This window comes from Plectrocnemia conspersa, unplaced genomic scaffold, assembly GCF_051122295.1.
Source record: "Plectrocnemia conspersa isolate PC_06_02 unplaced genomic scaffold, ASM5112229v1 ptg000003l, whole genome shotgun sequence".
In the NCBI taxonomy this organism is placed as follows: Eukaryota; Metazoa; Arthropoda; class Insecta; order Trichoptera; family Polycentropodidae; genus Plectrocnemia; species Plectrocnemia conspersa.
In genome coordinates this window covers 24,214,961-24,232,907 of record NW_028277167.1, presented here as the reverse complement: position 1 = coordinate 24,232,907, position 17,947 = coordinate 24,214,961, and the positions used below count along the sequence as shown (strand labels likewise).

Sequence of the window (17,947 nt, the reverse complement as noted above, 5' to 3'; positions counted from 1 at the left end):
TTAGCGCCAGAGGAGCGTGGCGCTAGTGTCGCTGCGCGGTGGCGCGTTTAAAACTAGTCCTTCACTCGTTTTAAAAACAATGTCGAAATGCTACGTTTATGCCCGCTTTTTTGGGAGATTTCGACCAAGTATTGTCCACAAAATATTTGAGCCAAATCTAAACAATAATAAAAACCAAATCAAGGAAAGAGAAACATTGTAAACTGTTAATTGTGTGTTCTTCACGAAATACAAATTTTGTTTATCATACACATATGTTCGCTGTCAGCGTGTCGTTTAAATTATTGTCGGTATATAGTTAGCCATTTATTTTTATTTATTGATTTTTTTTCGTCAGCCTGAAATAAAAATCTATAAATCAATAATTATTATTTCATAGCCTAGCTCGATTTTATTCTTATTCACCTGTAGGTTTAGGAAAATCTAGGAAAACCTAATCTGTGACGATAGATCTAAATTATAATTATATAATGATCAATAATTCTGGTCTCTCATACAATATAAATTGAAAAACTGTATGGTTCGTATGGGATTCGAACACAGGTCTTTCAGGTAATTGTTACTGAATAATATTAAATATATTATAATAATAGACATAATATAAATCATTCAAATGAAAAATATTTGCACGTTAAAACTTATGTTTATTGCCTGATTATTTTAAACTGAAATATAATATAATACATATCTGGTTATAATATGTCACATTTTTATTATAAGAAGACTTTGAATTCCTCTCTTAATTGTTTAATTCCTAAGCTTTTTGTTTTCTTTAGGAAAAAAGAAAATGTATTTTTTTTATTAATATATGATATTCGTTATGAGCTGAAGAAGCTTATTATTAGAGATTTTTTTGTATCTCATATGTACGATCTAGCTTGATCTGAATCGGTTATCATGATATTTATCCGTGAGATTAGCAAAATCTATGTTGTTCGATCAGAATTATAATTCTATAATAATCACTAACTTCGATCTTCCAGACACGATAGCAATTAAAAAAGATTAATATGGGATTCTAACACAGATTAATTATTAACCGACTTTTTATTATCAAACTTACCTATTCGAAAATGGATTCACGCTGACAAAATTGTAGCCGTCCCTGAATTAGACTATTCCTAAGATACGAGAGAAATAGATTTGATGAACAATAGTTTTTATTTCTTGTATTATTACTTTTCATATTTTTAACTAACTCGCACTCTAAAGTGCTTCTCATTACTAGTGTCAAAAATCTGCCAGATTTTTGTATACAAAAATATATTTTAGCTAGAACATAAGCGATTTTTAAAAGAACAAATCCATATTTGGCTCAGAAATTACAGTCAGTAGGTAGCATTTAATTGCTCCATATAAATAACTTTTATCAATCTAAAAATATAAATGTTTGAGAATACTGATTATTTCGACAGATTTATGCATTGTTTCAATATATATTTAATTGGAGAAATATATAATTGCACTAAAATTTTTATACTTGGCACTATAAATTTAATACTTGGCAGTATAAATTTAATCCTTTTCACTATAAAAATAGCGAGGTCCAGGAACCTAATTTCAGCTTTTTCCATGTGGGAGGGGACGACTACTAAAATTGGCTAGTCTGTTTTCGTTTTTAAATATTTCTTCTACTATGATTTATAGTATTTCATTAAATGACATAAATTTTTCTGGCCAAATTTAAAAGGGGGGCAAATGTTTTGGCTAGATGTTTTGCAACTATCAACAGATGTAAAGGTAGAAAAGTAGGCTAGTATTCATAGTCCAAAGTATCAAATTTATAGTGGAAACTATTTAAACAAAAGTGCAAGTATTGCTTGTTTTCTAAAAAATATTTGAAACACAATAAACTTGATTTATCACATTCTTATTGTAGTTTGTTTGATACTAGCAATAATTATAATTTTCCTACAATTTTTATGTGTACTAATAGAGAACTCTTAAAATTTGTCTATTTGACGATAGTAGAAGTTTTGCTTTTATTATTTGTTTTTTTTATTTCGATTTTAAATTTCATGCATTCCATATGATAATAAAATAGTCTTGGTTTTTTAAGATGTTTAATGTATTTTCATCATACGCATATTTTTACCCTTTTTTATAAATAAAGGATAACAATGCAATATATTTTTAAGACTATTAACACTTTATCTACCGCTCACGCCAATTGGCGTCCTGAGTGTGCCGAAAGTTAAACACCGCAGACGCCAATTGGCGTCCTGTGTATGTTTTCGTTTCCATGTCAAATTAAAAATATATGTTTAGTGTTTTATTTGATTTTTTTTTTAGAGATGACTAAATAAATGTATGAATTTTCATTTTATTTTAATTTTTTTATTTTTTATTTATATTTAGACAAATGCGAAGGTTTTATAAATATATTTTATATTTCTTTCATCAGGCAGTTTCACTACCAGACAAACTTCTGTATCTTTTGATGTGGTCCGAATATTTCAACAAATTTTTCTAGACATGTTATAAATGTAACAATGCATCAATTCAAGCCATTATTAAGTGGTTCTCAACATGTGGTTCGCCGGAAATAGAAATTAATTATTACATTTCCTTATTATTAGATTTTAAAATTGATTGATGATTTTAAAATTATAAAAGCAAGTAATCTAGGAATTTAAATAAATATAATTAAAATTAAGGTAACCAGCGGTTCTCAAACTTTTTCAAATTTCTAAAAACTTTTATCCAGCACACTTTTTTTTCGGACGGTGTAAAAAAAGAAAAAATATGATATTTTATACACAAACATATAAATATGTATATTTAAAAATAATTTATTGGGTAAATGGGTTTATTTAGAAATAAAGTCAAATTACATAAAATTAAAAAATACGATGTACATATATAAAAAGTACAAGACACTAAAAATTTATCATATCATTAACCATTAGATAGTATTGGATTACTGAGAATCTCAAGATTGTCAGATTAGTAAGATTCTATTGTATTTTTTTCTATCCTGCTATAAGGAAATTCCAACATATTTTTTGTGAGTAAATATTATCTCCCTTCAGATAATACTGGCTTACTGGAAATACCGAATCTCAGTGACACATTATTTTAGAAAGTGGGAATTTTTTCGAGTAATTATTTTTGAATTATTAGCACGATACACATAAAAACTTATGGATAAGAATTAAGTTTAAGTTATACTATCGTGTGAAGTGCATCTGGTTTTCGTGTGCTCGAGTGAATATTCGAAAAATATTACGAACTGTTTATAAAACATAGTTTTTTAGTTAGATACGAGTGTAGAATCTACGTGAAAATAATTACAGTTTATGTTATTTAATATAGTGTTAAATATATATAGATATTCCAAGTGACAATAAAAATAATAGTGATAGTGATTCAGACTCCTCTGTTCATGAAAGAAATCGTCCACATGCTATGATGCTCATGAGCAATGAGGAAGATGAACAAGAAAAATACTTAGAAGACACTTTACAAGACACAAAACTTTATTGAAGATGACTTGTTTCCCGTTATTGCAGAATAAACGAATAGACACCATAATCAACACATCAACAGATACAAACTGCAAATAAAATCTAAAAAATGGGTGGATGTAACGGTACCAGAATTAAAAAATTGGTTTGAGTTGATATTGCTAATGGGCCTGGTAAAAAAAGGCTCATTACACCTGTATTAGACAATAAATCCACTAATAGGAACCTTGATATTTACAAAAACCATGAGTAGAAATAGGTTTTATCAAATATTACGTTACCTGCGTTTTTCCAATAATGAAAATGTTCCTGATAATGTAGGATTACTGTTCAAAGTACAAAAAATAATTGATTATTTCTCCGAAAGATTAAAAAAGATGTACAAACCAAGCCAAAACACATCTCTGGATGAGGGTATGATCCCATGGTGTGGAAGATAAAATTTTTACGTATACAACCCCAGTAAGCTCACAAAGTACGGTATAGTGATAAGAATGGTATGTGAATTAGTGTCAGGATACATATCAAAATTTTAAATATATATTAAGGACCTAGAATTTCGTTACAAGATTCAATATCACATCTAACATCAGACAATAAATACAAATGGCATCATCTTTATATGGACGATTATTATAAGTGCTGAAATAGCAAAAAAAATATATATATGAAAAAAATAGCATCTGTGGTACCATAAGGAAGAATCGGGTTTTACCAGAATATCTAAAAAATGCAAAATTACGAATATTTGAAACCAAATATAAACGATATGGGGTAATATTGTTGCAATTGTGAAAAACAGTAAAAAATCGAGACACTTTAAACTTTCATTATATAACTAGTTATTGTGAAAAGTGATTTACACGTGAAAGACAATGTAAATTATGTGTGTATGTGCCTGGAAAATTTCACATTACGATGGAGTGAATTACAACGGTTAGTGAATATTTTATTGCAAATGAATTATACATCAGTAAACTCGTATTAGTAAAAATGTCACAATACAAAAGAAAAGTTTGCTTGAAAAAAGTTTTTACAAATTTAAAAAAGTTTGAGAACCGCTGGTTAACTAAATTTAAATTATTTTTATTAAAATTTCTAGGTTATTCGTTTTTATAATTTTAAAATCAAGATAATCATTTTAAAAATCTAATAATAAGGAAAAGTAATAATTATTTTTTATTTCTGGCGAACCACATGTTGAGAACCATTAATAATAACTTGAATTGATGCATTGATACATTTATAACATGTCTAGAAAAATTCAACGAAATATTCGGACCGTATCAAAAGATACATAAATTTAAATAAAAAAGGTAAAATTCGCGAAGTTTTGCGAAAAGGTGCCGGTATTTAGCGTAAGTCTGGTAGTGAAACTGCCGGTCGGTAAAGTGTTAACCTATAGTGACATATCAATTATACCAATAGTTTTATTCTGCGAATTCTATATACTATATATTTTTGCAACCATTAATGAAAACCATTAATTTACAAAAACAGATCTGTAATATTGATTTACATTTGTTGAAATTAAATTTGTATTAGTAATATTTTCGAGCGATGACGCGTATATGCGTCACCCCGTGTTTACGTAAAAAATATGCATTTACGTCGATTTTGCTTGAAATATTACATATTGTAAATTATCATCTCATGTCGCAACTTAAAATTGTTTGTTATTTTCTGACCAGGAGAATAAAATCTTCAACCCGAAACCGCGTTTAATTGTTGTCTGCCTTTTTATTGCCAAAAACAGTCTGCCGCAGTACAATCTTTATATTTTTCCATTGAGTGTTTTTTTAAGTGCCTTTGTATAGTCGAAAGGTCTTGAGTGAACTCTTCCTGTTTCTTAAGCTTTGAATTCTTAAATACTTGTCTGCATTATAATAAATTATTATCGGCATCCTGCTCATTTTTTTTTGTATTCAACTGAACCAGTTAATTAATTGTTTAACTTTACCGTTTCACAATCAATCATTGAATTGTTGGACTTCTCGTTAAATATATTTTGTAGAAAATTAGCAATGCAGCATTTTAATATTATATTTGAGAATTTTTGGCAGCGATTAAAAGACACTTTCCAAATTCAGAGACACCGAAGTAGAAAAAAATATGCATAATATAACTAATTTTGACAATAAAAAATGTTTAATACCTCATAAAAATAATATACTCACAAAAATCAATACTTAAAAGAAACCACGGTACTTGTAATTTTGAACAAGGTACAAATATGCAAACGAATATCTAAGAACAAACAGATACAACTCTAAAAATAAATAGCTTTTTAAGTGTCAGACTTACTAAACTGTAAATATATTTATTAAAAAATATACACTTCCACACTTTTAGATATCGTTGATTTTATTTTTTTAAATTTACAGTAAAATACATTGCGTGTTACCGGTGTCCCGTCAAAAAAGTTTATATACACTTCAAAACGAAGGAATCAAACGCCCCTTCCAGTTCTAGATCATCCGGCAAATCTCGATGATTCGGGGCGGAACCAGACTTTTGATATTATCTCATACATATCTTATTAGACTGTGATTCGATATCGGTCGTTCGGTATCTGTTTCTTTGAATCAACTTTTAGAGTGCTTTTAGGTCCCTTTTTAGGCAAGTGCTTTTGAAACTGTCAATGGATACTGACTAATGAATGTCCGTTCAAATAAACGATCGTTTGTTTAATGCTGACGATAAAAACTTCGTTCTTCAAAAGTCCCTCACGATTGCGAGTGGTCCCGATATTAAATCTAATAAAAATAATAATAACTTCATACCGAGTTTTAGGATCATTTTCAATTATAAATAAATCATGAAAATGTATTTAAAAATAATTAACTATAGCGTATTTAGATCATGTACTTGAAATTGTTATAAAATACTTTTAGCTTTTTTATTTAGAAATAGACAAATTTAATAAAAACAATATATTTCATCATCTATTTAGTTAGGTATAAAACTTCTCAACCGGAACTAATTATCTATGTCATTTTGACTTCTTCCGGTAAAATAATAATATGGAATTGGGGCAAGAAACATAAATTCTGACATATTGTTGAACTAAATTAATATGGAGTTATTTTTTTTCTTGGATTAAATAAACTAAGTACTAATAAAGCAGACCGACGAATTTTCAAAATTAAATTTAAAACTCGTAGAAGAATATATTAAAAATTTAATTTAAAAAATCCAATTCGGCATTGAACCTTATTGTTGAAAGTAGTCATTTCTTAGGCGATATTTTTTTATCAGATTTTTATCCATTCCATCGTCTCCGAAAATTCCGAGAATTTCTTCATTGGAAAAAATATTATTTTTGAGTACACATAATACATAACGTAGGTATATGTATTTTCGTAATTTTAATAGCGCCAATTATTCGTTGCCATATTGACGATATTCTAATGCCTTATGTTATTTTCCATGTGGCTTTAGGGCAATTCGAACATTATGATGAAATTGTGGAATCATATTTTTGAGGTAAACCCGTTTTTGAAACACTAAATACGCATGATTTTTGCTACATTGAAACACTCAGTTTTATATGTAAATATACAACCTTATCGTAGTAAATCTTTAGTGATTTATTTTGAGGTTCAGTTTAATACCGTGCGGAATTCAAGAGCAAGAAACAAGATTTTATATGTTTAAATAATTGCTTTTATACTAATTTTTCCTCGTTATAGCAATTTTCATGGAAATGTCGAGGTTGAGATGATACCCCGAAGCTCGTAGAAACCCAGTTTTTTATTGTTTTAATGTTCGTAATCTAATTACAGCGGTTCGCAAAGATATTTAATTATACTAATTTAACTTTGATAGCATCATAAAATTAACTAGAACTTTGGTCATGGTGAAATCCCATTGGGAGAAACGGGTATGTCGTCATAAAATCATGCAACTATCTTCTAAGATTTCCATTTATTTATTCGTTGCAATGTAACAGGCATTAACCTAATGCATTTCAACCAGGTAAACACAATCAACAACTATTAAATAAATAGTGAGATTACAAACTGAACTCAAAGTCTAATAAATCAGTGACATATATTTTAATTATTATAAACTATTATTACGACCTAGCTAGATTTAATTTTAATTATTTATCACGATATTCATCCGTGAGATTAGCTTAGAAAAACTTAACCGGTAATGATTGATCAGAATTGTAATTATATATAGCGTAATCAGTAACTCTGAGGTTACGGGTTCGAGCCCGAATTTTTATTTATAAAAATGCATTATTATTAAAAAAAACGGCCATAGCTGCAGTTACATCTATTGATTATAAATTGTATAGCACATAATAATTTACAATTAATAATATAGTCACCGATTCCCAGATTTTCAGTTTAGTGGTTAATACTTGTAGGTATTCATTATGTCTGATTGACTTACTCAGTTGGTACAGATTTGCCCGTTGTAACGCATTGGGCTTACGCCTGTCAGGTTACAGCGGAAGATTTAATGAAAATAAAAATAATAATATCAATAATTCCGATCTTTGAGACAAGATAGAAATTAAAAAAACATGTTATCCATAAGTCTCGTGTATTAGTATCCAACTTATAACTCTGGTCTATCGTGCTGGTTATTAAAACAGTGAAATAATAGATCAATAAAAAACAACGCGGGCTTACAACATACAGGAAACAGTAACCTTTTCAGATTTATTTTACGTAGCGCATTTTTCTGGCTTATTTTATTTAACGAAAATATTGATTTTAAGTTTAGCTTAAGCTTAGAATACCCAAAATTTTGAGAAACAACTTAACACAATTATTGCCTTGTGTTAATTACTGTAACAAAAACTACTTAACCTCACTAAATACATTTATTTATTTATTTTCTTCGACACACATTATCCAGTGCACCAAATACTATTGTTATAGGTACCCTTTTTTCGACATTCGAGAAACGACCACAATGGTTTTGCTTTTAATGGGTCACCCGGAAGGCATATTTTTTTAAAAAATATATGTTATACATTACTAGTCGAAGCTTTCGTCCTGTTATTGCACTATTAACGTAAAAAAATAAAAATTAAGTTATATAATATATATAAAATTGTTTAGTTAGATAGTAAGGAAGCAGTTTAAGACTTGCGCTCTGAGTGCATTTAATTAACACTGTGGTTGTTTATTTACATTTGTACTTATGAGTCAAATTAATTATCATTACAGTTTGTTTGTAAACTACACTTAATATTGCGGCTTTAATTAATTGCAATATTATTTACTAGATGGCGTTTTTTAATCATTTGGTAATTTATTATTTAGGTCAAAAGCAGTATACCAAATTGAGTACAAGTTAAATTTAGTGGTTTGTTCAAGTTTTATGTATAATTGTATATTTTCTTTAAGTATTAAATAAATATTTGTTATATTCTAGTTGGTAAAAATATTAATTTTAAAGAACTTATCTTTCTTTAAAATTGAAATGATAATCAATGATTTGTTTATTGTACATTTAATAAAATACTTTGACTATATTTGCTGCTGATAATATGCTCCTAATTTCTTTATTCATTATATAATACATTTTACTGCGAAATCGATCATGCATCGAATTATATAAATTATGAATTTCAAGTGGAACATCGTTTTGACCTAAATTCTCAACTAGTAAACACACTCATAAAATGAGCAGATAGGAAAATTTCGCTGCTATGCCTCACAATTGTTGCATTTTTCAGGGTTTGCGCGTGAAAACTCAATATATTCAATGTTAAGCTCACATAGCTGAACGTTGTTTATTTTGTTAGAACCTTCAACGTTCTATTGATACTGTGATTTGCTTCCAAAGACTTTTCGTTTGTGCAGTTTGAGATGTTTTAATAGAGATGACTGAGTGTCGTTCGGTGTGCCATCTATTCGCTATTTCCGACTCGAATCGAAAATAGATTGTAAATATGTAGTTTGTGGGATGTGCCCTTGTTTTTTGGCTGGCTAAACACTTTGTTGTTGTTGTAACTATTTCGAGCTGTGTATATACATTTTGGTTAGACTTTAATTGGCATTATACACTGAAACTGATGGTGATGTATTATATATGACATTCACAAAACCGCAGATTATTCATGCTAATACAGTGATAATAACGTGATTTCATTCGATGATTAATGTCATTGTTAAAAAATGTCATAATTTTGGTTAAAATAATTCTGCTGAACTATGCTTAAAAATATTCTTTAAAATTTCATCGTGTAATACAAATATTATATAGTCTAGAAAAATTGGCGTTAATGCCATTTGAAGTACAATACAAATTAAATTATGAGTATTATTTTTGAATTGACTGTTGATTGATGCTGATGACCAAACTGGGTTAATGCTTTTGAGATGTTGTTCTATACGGAAAATTTATTGAGGATAATTATTACAACGTAATATAACTTTGTTTTACAAAGGAGAAGTAAATTTTTTTAGAATAATTAGGTCATCAGAATGTGTTTTGTCATCTTGGCTCGATTCTTTTTACCTCTCGTTCTTGATTATGCAAATATTGTTGTGTTTTTATTTCTCAATTTGCATTGCAATTTCTATTGTTGTCTTGCTAATAGAAATAGCATAGTATAACGCTCTAGTTCGGCTGTAATTAATCACATGTTCATCTGTGAAATGATGAAAAGCAAGGATCATAATAATTATAATCGTGATTATCAGACATGCCACATATATTTTTTAATTAATTATTTTTAATTTTCGTTATAGTTTGTGATAAAAATATAAGTATAAATAAAAGATATGTTCACCTAGATTAATATTTTTACCACAAACCAATTAAATAGTAGAACAATAATAAGTGATTAAAATATAAATTTAGCGTTGTAATTTAAAAATCAGTATGTTGTAAAAAAATGCTGGTTTAAAAACATAATTTTGTATTTCGAATACAATATTTTCCAACAAACAATATTTACAGTTATTGTTTTTAATTTTATACTTACTGTGCGAAATGTATTCAATTTCAACAAAATATCAAGATAACAACTAGTGCTGTTAAACACACAAAACCTTTTTATTGTCTGATTTAAAATGACTAGTCCTACGTAGGTTGAGTTCTTCTACGCTTCTATATTAGGTCCGTAAGGTGCTGACCTTATATATCCAGAGCTATAGTTTCGCCTCTGGCAGAAGAATATAAATAAATAAATGTCACAGACTTCAGTTAGTCTGGTGCTATTTATTTATATTTTATTAAATCTTCCGTTGTAACCTGACAGGCGTAAACCCAATGCGTTACAACTGAGTAAGTCAATCAAACATAATGAATACCTACAAGTTAGTATTAACAACCACCAGACTGAAAGTCTGGGAATCGGTGACATCTATATTATTAATTATAAATTATTATGTGTTATATAATTTATAATCACTATATGTCACTGCACCTGGGGCCATTTTTTTTTTATTAAAAATTCAAGTGCCGCTGCCGGGGCTCGGACCCGCAACCTCAGAGTTACTAGTCTGAAACGTTACGGACTACGCTATTCCACCCTTAAATTATTTATGACAACGTTGAGCTAGTCACTAAAATGTAAAAATATATGCAATACCTGCTTTTGTTTTCACTTCGCCAGCCATCCCTATCACATAATTACTGAGAACTGTTACCGTTATATTTTCCTGAGATAAAGCAAATGTATTTTTCGCATTGGATGGAGCGATATTTCGGCCCTTTTGGACTAGAAGGGATAATATCATTCTACATTGATATCCTATCCTGATAAAAATATTTAGGTTAATTTCTTACAATGAGCATCATTTTATTCTACGCTTTTGCTTTCAAGCTTCGGGCATCGTTTTTTTCGTAGTTCTAGGATTTCAAAAAAAATCCTTTCTCAACCACTGTTATTCTTCAGACATTGCTCCAAATGATTTAGATCCATGTAACAGTTTTTAGGTGGAAAAAAATATTTTACAAAAGTGACATGAATTTATTGCTTCCAAAAATGCATTTTTTTTCAAATCAGATGATTTACATGTCGAGAATAATTGCAGAAAAAATAGAGAATATATAATTTAATAAAAATATTAGACGTTTTTTTACTCATTTAACCCGGACCATAAAAAAAACGCAAAGTGGTGGACTCATATATTTGTGGTGGAATGTTTTGAAATTTTTAATTTCTCTATAAAAAAACAACAATGGCCATAACAGCTAAAATCTAACAAACAAGCACTCGCATACAAAATAAAAAAAACATTTGTAATTGCCGTTATTCCAAAAAATACTCATATATAGAGTTAATATTATGCGGCTGTGGATTTTCCTAATGGTTGGTATTGAAACTATTTTAAATCAATGCTAATAATGCTATTTTAATTTTTTGTGGTAATATTTTAGCATACCGAGTTTTAGTTGCTGCAACATATTAACCACATCAACAACAACTAAATGAGTATTTTCGGCTTATATTTAAAGCTTGAAACATCAAAAGCTCAAAAATAAATAATCTTTTGCTACCTTTTTATTATCAGCATAGAAATATGTGTGTATGTATGACTACAAACATATATTCATTATTCAAACTGCATTTTTCGATTCTTATAGTTTATGAATCTATTCAAATATGTTATCGTTTACTATATTATATATTAGAATAGTTGAAACTATCGAATATCGAAACCATAAAAAATGGACTGCTCTGATTTTAATTCTCAACGATTTTATAATACGGATTTTTTCCATTGATAAGCCGTGACTTGTACTATTATTATTATATCGTGCTGAATATCTACTACACGTTGAGAATGAGTATAGTTTTGGAAGAATTTTTGCCATTGCTATGCGAGGCCGCCATTGTGGCTGAGGCTATGTATTAATTAATGAAATGATACATGATATCTATTCGAGGTCTCGGCCGTATGAAGACTATCTTCCTTTCAGTCAGTCGCCTTGGTCAAATATGTATGTTTTATCGTGTGTTCTGAAAATATCCTCACATCGCCGATTCTGTATCGATCTAGTCGGGGTTAACAATTTGCGGCTGAGGCATTTATATGAGATTCTTAATGCGATATCACGTATCGCATTGCTAACCATCGAAAACGTTAACAACAAATTCAATTAGCACTTTGACGAGCAATGCCATCATGCTGAAGTGACTAATTGAGCCTGAAACTGAAGGCTGCCATAATGACGTAACGCGATTATTCTTATATAATCTCATTTAAGCTTACGCGTGGATTTATTAAATAATGTATGTGATGTGTTTGTTTTGGTGTTTATTTTTATGTTTTATTAGTATTGATACTGGCGAAACATTCAGTAAAATTAAACTGAAGAAATGTTCTCTATTTATGCACTAAATTTTTCTTTTGGCTGATTTATAATGGTATACTATATATTATTGCGATAACGCCAGAAAAAACGAATCCTGGGAGGTTAATTTTCGTCTCTCATTTAGGGTCCACTACACCGTATCATATCATGACCGTAACAGTATCGACACATGCAAAAAATAATATGTAATAGGTAATTCAGTCGACTTGGTCAGCTTCGAGCGCTTCCGAACATTGTCGGTGAACCGACCGAGGTAAAAAGAACCGAAGTCAGCGCTGCTCTTTCGACCGCGAGCGGTGAGATACTTCCCCTTTCGCTCTCTCGCGTGTTAAGTGACGAGAGTGAGAGAGATAATGATATGGTTTTTCGCAAACTGAGATAGAACGAGTAACTCGGTTCAATTTCAGTATGTGCGTAAGCGTCCTATGGTCAACGCGCATGTCGAGCGCTGCATCCACATGCTTATCGGGGACTTCAACAGACTCTTACTGACATCTTTGAAAATTTTAGGGCACCAAAAGGGATTAATTATATTTTTAATAGTATATTCTTCTAACAGATATCGTTATTATATTTTTTTTCATATAAAATTAAATAACTAGTGGTACTTGATTTTGTTAAAAAAAATCGTTTCGAATATCCTTATGTATTTTCCTAGATCGGTTTATATAAATGTCACACCATAACGAATTCTTATTTAGAATCGATGGCGACAAATTCTAGGATAGTCACAGATGTGGTGTTCGTATTCTGAAGTATCATTTTTATGCCTTATGGCATTTTGCAAAAGATTTTGCGTAAATTGAATATTTACGACCGAAAACTTTTCACTGATATTGTATTGGTGAGTGCCCACACAAACTTAATAAAATGACTATTTAATAATTGCGATTATTTGGTACATTTTTCGATCGCGCGCAAATACGCCAGCTGTACGGCATATGAAATTTGTGGCAGTGTGGTCACTTACTCGAAATCGTAGGTCTCGGCCGACTTCAGTTGTAACTTCGGTTCGGACAACTTCCAGAGAGTGTAGTGCAGGCATAAATCTGCATTTCTGAATACATATGAATTGACGCACGCCTATAATAAATAAATAACATTTGGAAAACACGTAGATATTATCACGCGAAATTTCTCCAATGGTACCTACACAAACAAATTAATCTAAAATATTAGGCCCAAACCACAAAACATATAATATCTATTCTATTGTTCAGACTCGCACAATGCCTCGCACGAAAAATGTGCGACATTGTATCACATTGCTAAAACCACATGGCGGAGTGTGGTTTTAGCACACATTTCCACCAGATCAGAATTGATCGTTAGCGCACGTTTTTATGTGGTTCTAAAGAAACAAAGTGTACCAAATAATCAATGAATGACATAAGTGCAAAAAAAAAGGATTTTATATAGTAGGTGATTGTGTAAAATATACAGTTACAGAGTAAGATTACTAGAGAATGAAAACAAGTGATTAGTGGGAACGCTCGGTAACGAGCGATTTTATTGCTTTTGACGTGAATTTTTGACTTCTGAGAAGTAATAATTGTTTTTGCGCCCACCTATTGATCAAAATTCGGTTTGAATATATATCGACCAACACTCTTATATCAAAAGTCCGTAGTATGGGTAAAGATAGCTATAATAGTTTTAGAACATAGTGTAATATCGAAGTGCAGATAAACTATGTATTTCTTCTTTCGCTTATTTCCCCCTGAGAGAAATATTTTTATTAAACTATGATTAGTTTTAGAACTTTCATTTGAACAAAATATGAACGTTTCACAACTGTCAAATTGAGTTTCATCGACATTTTAGAGCAGCATATAATATCAATAGCGCCTATCAGTTAAATTATATTTTACTAATAGAAATATATATCTACAGGTGAAAATGTATTTATATATGATTTCACTGAAACGCCAGTGAAAATGTACTTCACTGGTATTACTATTTATTTTTAATATTTTGAAACCGCTCTAACATTTATACTATTAAATATCATAGCAGCGTAGTGACGAATGACATTTCTATTTTTATTTAAAAAAAAAGTGCTAATGATATTTTACAATATTTTTATTGAGCACCTCACCATGTCCTCGTCAATTCGATTTTTTTGATTCGTATTTAACTTATGATCCGCTTCACTCTATAAACCTTAAACGCAATTAAAACTCAATTGATCAAACCGCAAACGCTGACACAGTTAATTACTATTGATCAAAACAGTACGCGCGTCGTTCAATCTGTTTATGTGGCCCACGCTAATTTTGCGGTCCGAAAATTTGTAATTAAACGCGGCCTTGATCGCTTTACATCAATCGCTTTTATTCGCGAGTGTGTTGGAAAAAAAACTTCGCCGCCCACCATTGTTGATGTGTTTTTTTGCCGTTCAAGATAGAATCCGAGCAAGTGATTGTGCGTTTTCTTGGCAAAATATCACGAAAAACTGAGAAGCGTGATTCGCGAATTTGGACAGAAGGCGGCGACGCTCGTGAAACATGACATCATTGAGATTTTTTTAAAAATAACCTAGAGATGCAAGCAGCGGAGATGAATGACACGGACTTCATCTTTACCTGGTGCGATAAAAACACATCGTTGAAGTGAAAAATACTTTAGTCAAGTGTGTAGATTTTTCCAAATAACACTAGAATTTTTTCGGTTAGATTTGGACATTTTTTGTGTAAAAACGCATTTTGATCAATTCGTGTTAGAACATCAACCATATTTTTGCATGGATTAGGAAATAAAGCACATTCAGTGTCGTAATATTGTACTGGGGATTCTGATTCAAATCTCGGGAATCGTGACTAATTTGGACCAATCCCTACAATTACCGATATTTAAGATCTCATGATTAATGTGCCATATTAGTATTGACGTTTTTTCTTACATTTGCAAAAATGTGTAACTTTATAAATTAACGATAATATCACTATTCTTCCGGTGTTTGTTAACAGTAGTCGTATCAATGATGCTATTTAGTAACGCGATATATTTTGTTTCGATACTTCAACCCTAAATCAACAATGGCAGTGGAGATAAAATAATCTCAGTTAAGCTATATTATGCTTTATAAGTTTCAACTCGGTCATAATGCGACAATAGCAATTAAAATCATATGTAATGCAATGAGCAGGGATGCTATTAAATTCAAAAAGTGTCAAACGTGGTTCTGAAAATTCTGAAAATTTCGTGTTGGGAATTTTGCCATTGAATATCTACGTAAGGGCGGGTTGTTAGTCAGGATATTAGGGCTGCCATCAAAGCAGATCCGAAATTAACGATACAGAAGCTAGCACAAAAGCTCGATGTGTTGCCTACATCAGTTCACAGACATTTAAAAATTTAGAAAAGGTGTTGAATTGCAGAATAACAAAAATTGTCAGAGAAAAATCTCGTGCAGCGAATCTCAATATGTCAATAATTAATAATTCTAGAACAGTTTTAGTCGACTAGTTATTAAAAATGAGAAGTGGATACATCAACACGCGATGTAAAAAGCAGTGATTGTATGCCAATAAACCCATTAATTACAACCCCGAAAACAGGATCACACCCCAATAAGATATTGTTATGAATTTAGTGGGATATAAAGGGTATAATTCATTATGAGTGAGCTCAGCAGTCCTTTCCTTATACATAATAAACTTTACACAAAGACAGCGCTCGCCCTCATGTGTATCCAAAAAGTCGATAGAAAAATCAATGGATTATTCAAAATTATTCTTCAGACATTGCTCCAAAAGAATATATATTGAGATCCCTGCAAATTTTTTTATGTGGAAAAATATATTTTACAAAAACGGATATAAAAACCGACATTAAAGAATTTATTGCTTCTAAAAATACATTATTTTTCGAATCAGATATAAAAAAATTGATTAACATATGGAGAATAATTGTATAAAAAGATGGAAAATATATAATTTAGTAAAAGTATTACACTCATGTCATTTTTATTACTAGCACAGTTTGAAATATGACCATATACAATTTGTGCAATATTAAAATAAATATTTGTATGTCTTTAAAGTCACCAAGTCGTGTTCAAGATTAGAGTTGAACCCTTGTAGATTCGTGTTACTGTCGGAAGCGAAACGTAAATTATGCTGCAAGTCCTGACTTCTGGCTTATATACCATTGAGGAACAGGAAGTCCATCGTCCCTTTCTTAACAGTGTTGACGATTCGGGGCGGAGTCAGACTCTTTGTTATTAACTAATTCAGATCCTAAAAAATTTGAAACTTCGTTATCCTCTGGAATGTGCAATTCTGGTATACTGTACCTACTCGGCAGAGATATTCGGCACTGACCCTTGTTTTTTTGTTAAAGTAGTTCCAACGGTTTTAGTACATTTATGATCGTTACCGTTTTTTACAAACGCACGGATAAGAAGAACTGCTCTTTGAATCAAATTTCAACGATGAATTCTTAGTAAATTTAAGGGACACAAATCAATTAGTTTTAAAACCTTTATAACAATTCTTATGAATGATGCTGCGTGTTAAAGCGCGCCGGTATAATTGAGTATCTGCTATTCTATGATATATTCAGAAAATGTGAGTGAATAAATTAATGCAACTTATACTTAAATTTTAGGCATGGAAATAATTTTTTTTAAATATTTCCATTATTAGTATCATAAAGTGTGTGGTAATATGAAAAATAATACCTGAATCGTTACAGGACGAAGATTATGGCTACCTATATTATTCGCTGTGCCTTCCTTAAGGACCTTACACGATAAATCAAGTTGTCATCGCTTGAAAGTAATGACAGTTTAAATGATCGTGTACAGTTTAAAGGTGGCATGCCGGTAAGTAATGGTGCTGTAATGACGCGGATCCGGATATTTTAATATTAGGAGCGTCGATCATTTACATTCATTCGAAATCATCCGACGTGACATTGACAGCGTTATTTATATTGCTGTGTCACCGTTGTGCCATAGTTGGTGGCGGTAGTGAAGTTGGAAGTAAACTTTTTCCGGGACTTACTTCATTTAATAATATGACATATCAATACTTATCACGACTTTATCTATGCAATAAGTTTAAAAATCACATTCGAGTTTCTTTTCAAATTCATTGTACTCTCTTTGACGACAATGACGAAATTCATGCACCATGTCCTAAAAAAACATAATACTACATACTGAGTATTATCGTAAAGTT

At 30.4% G+C, this 17,947-nt stretch overlaps 1 protein-coding gene and 1 long non-coding RNA gene across 2 annotated transcripts in view; one reads left to right on the top strand and one right to left on the bottom strand.

Annotated features, from left to right (window-relative positions):
* The window catches only part of LOC148237024 (putative E3 ubiquitin-protein ligase RNF144A-A), a 108,552-nt gene that overhangs the window by 569 nt on the left and 90,036 nt on the right, over positions 1–17,947 (top strand). The gene's annotated exons all lie outside the window — the stretch shown is intronic.
* On the bottom strand, positions 1,157–8,516 carry LOC148237026 (uncharacterized). Its single transcript, XR_015809005.1, has 2 exons — positions 4,867–8,516; positions 1,157–2,148 (listed from the first exon to the last, which is right to left on the bottom strand). It is a non-coding gene; the product is annotated as an uncharacterized LOC148237026 (long non-coding RNA).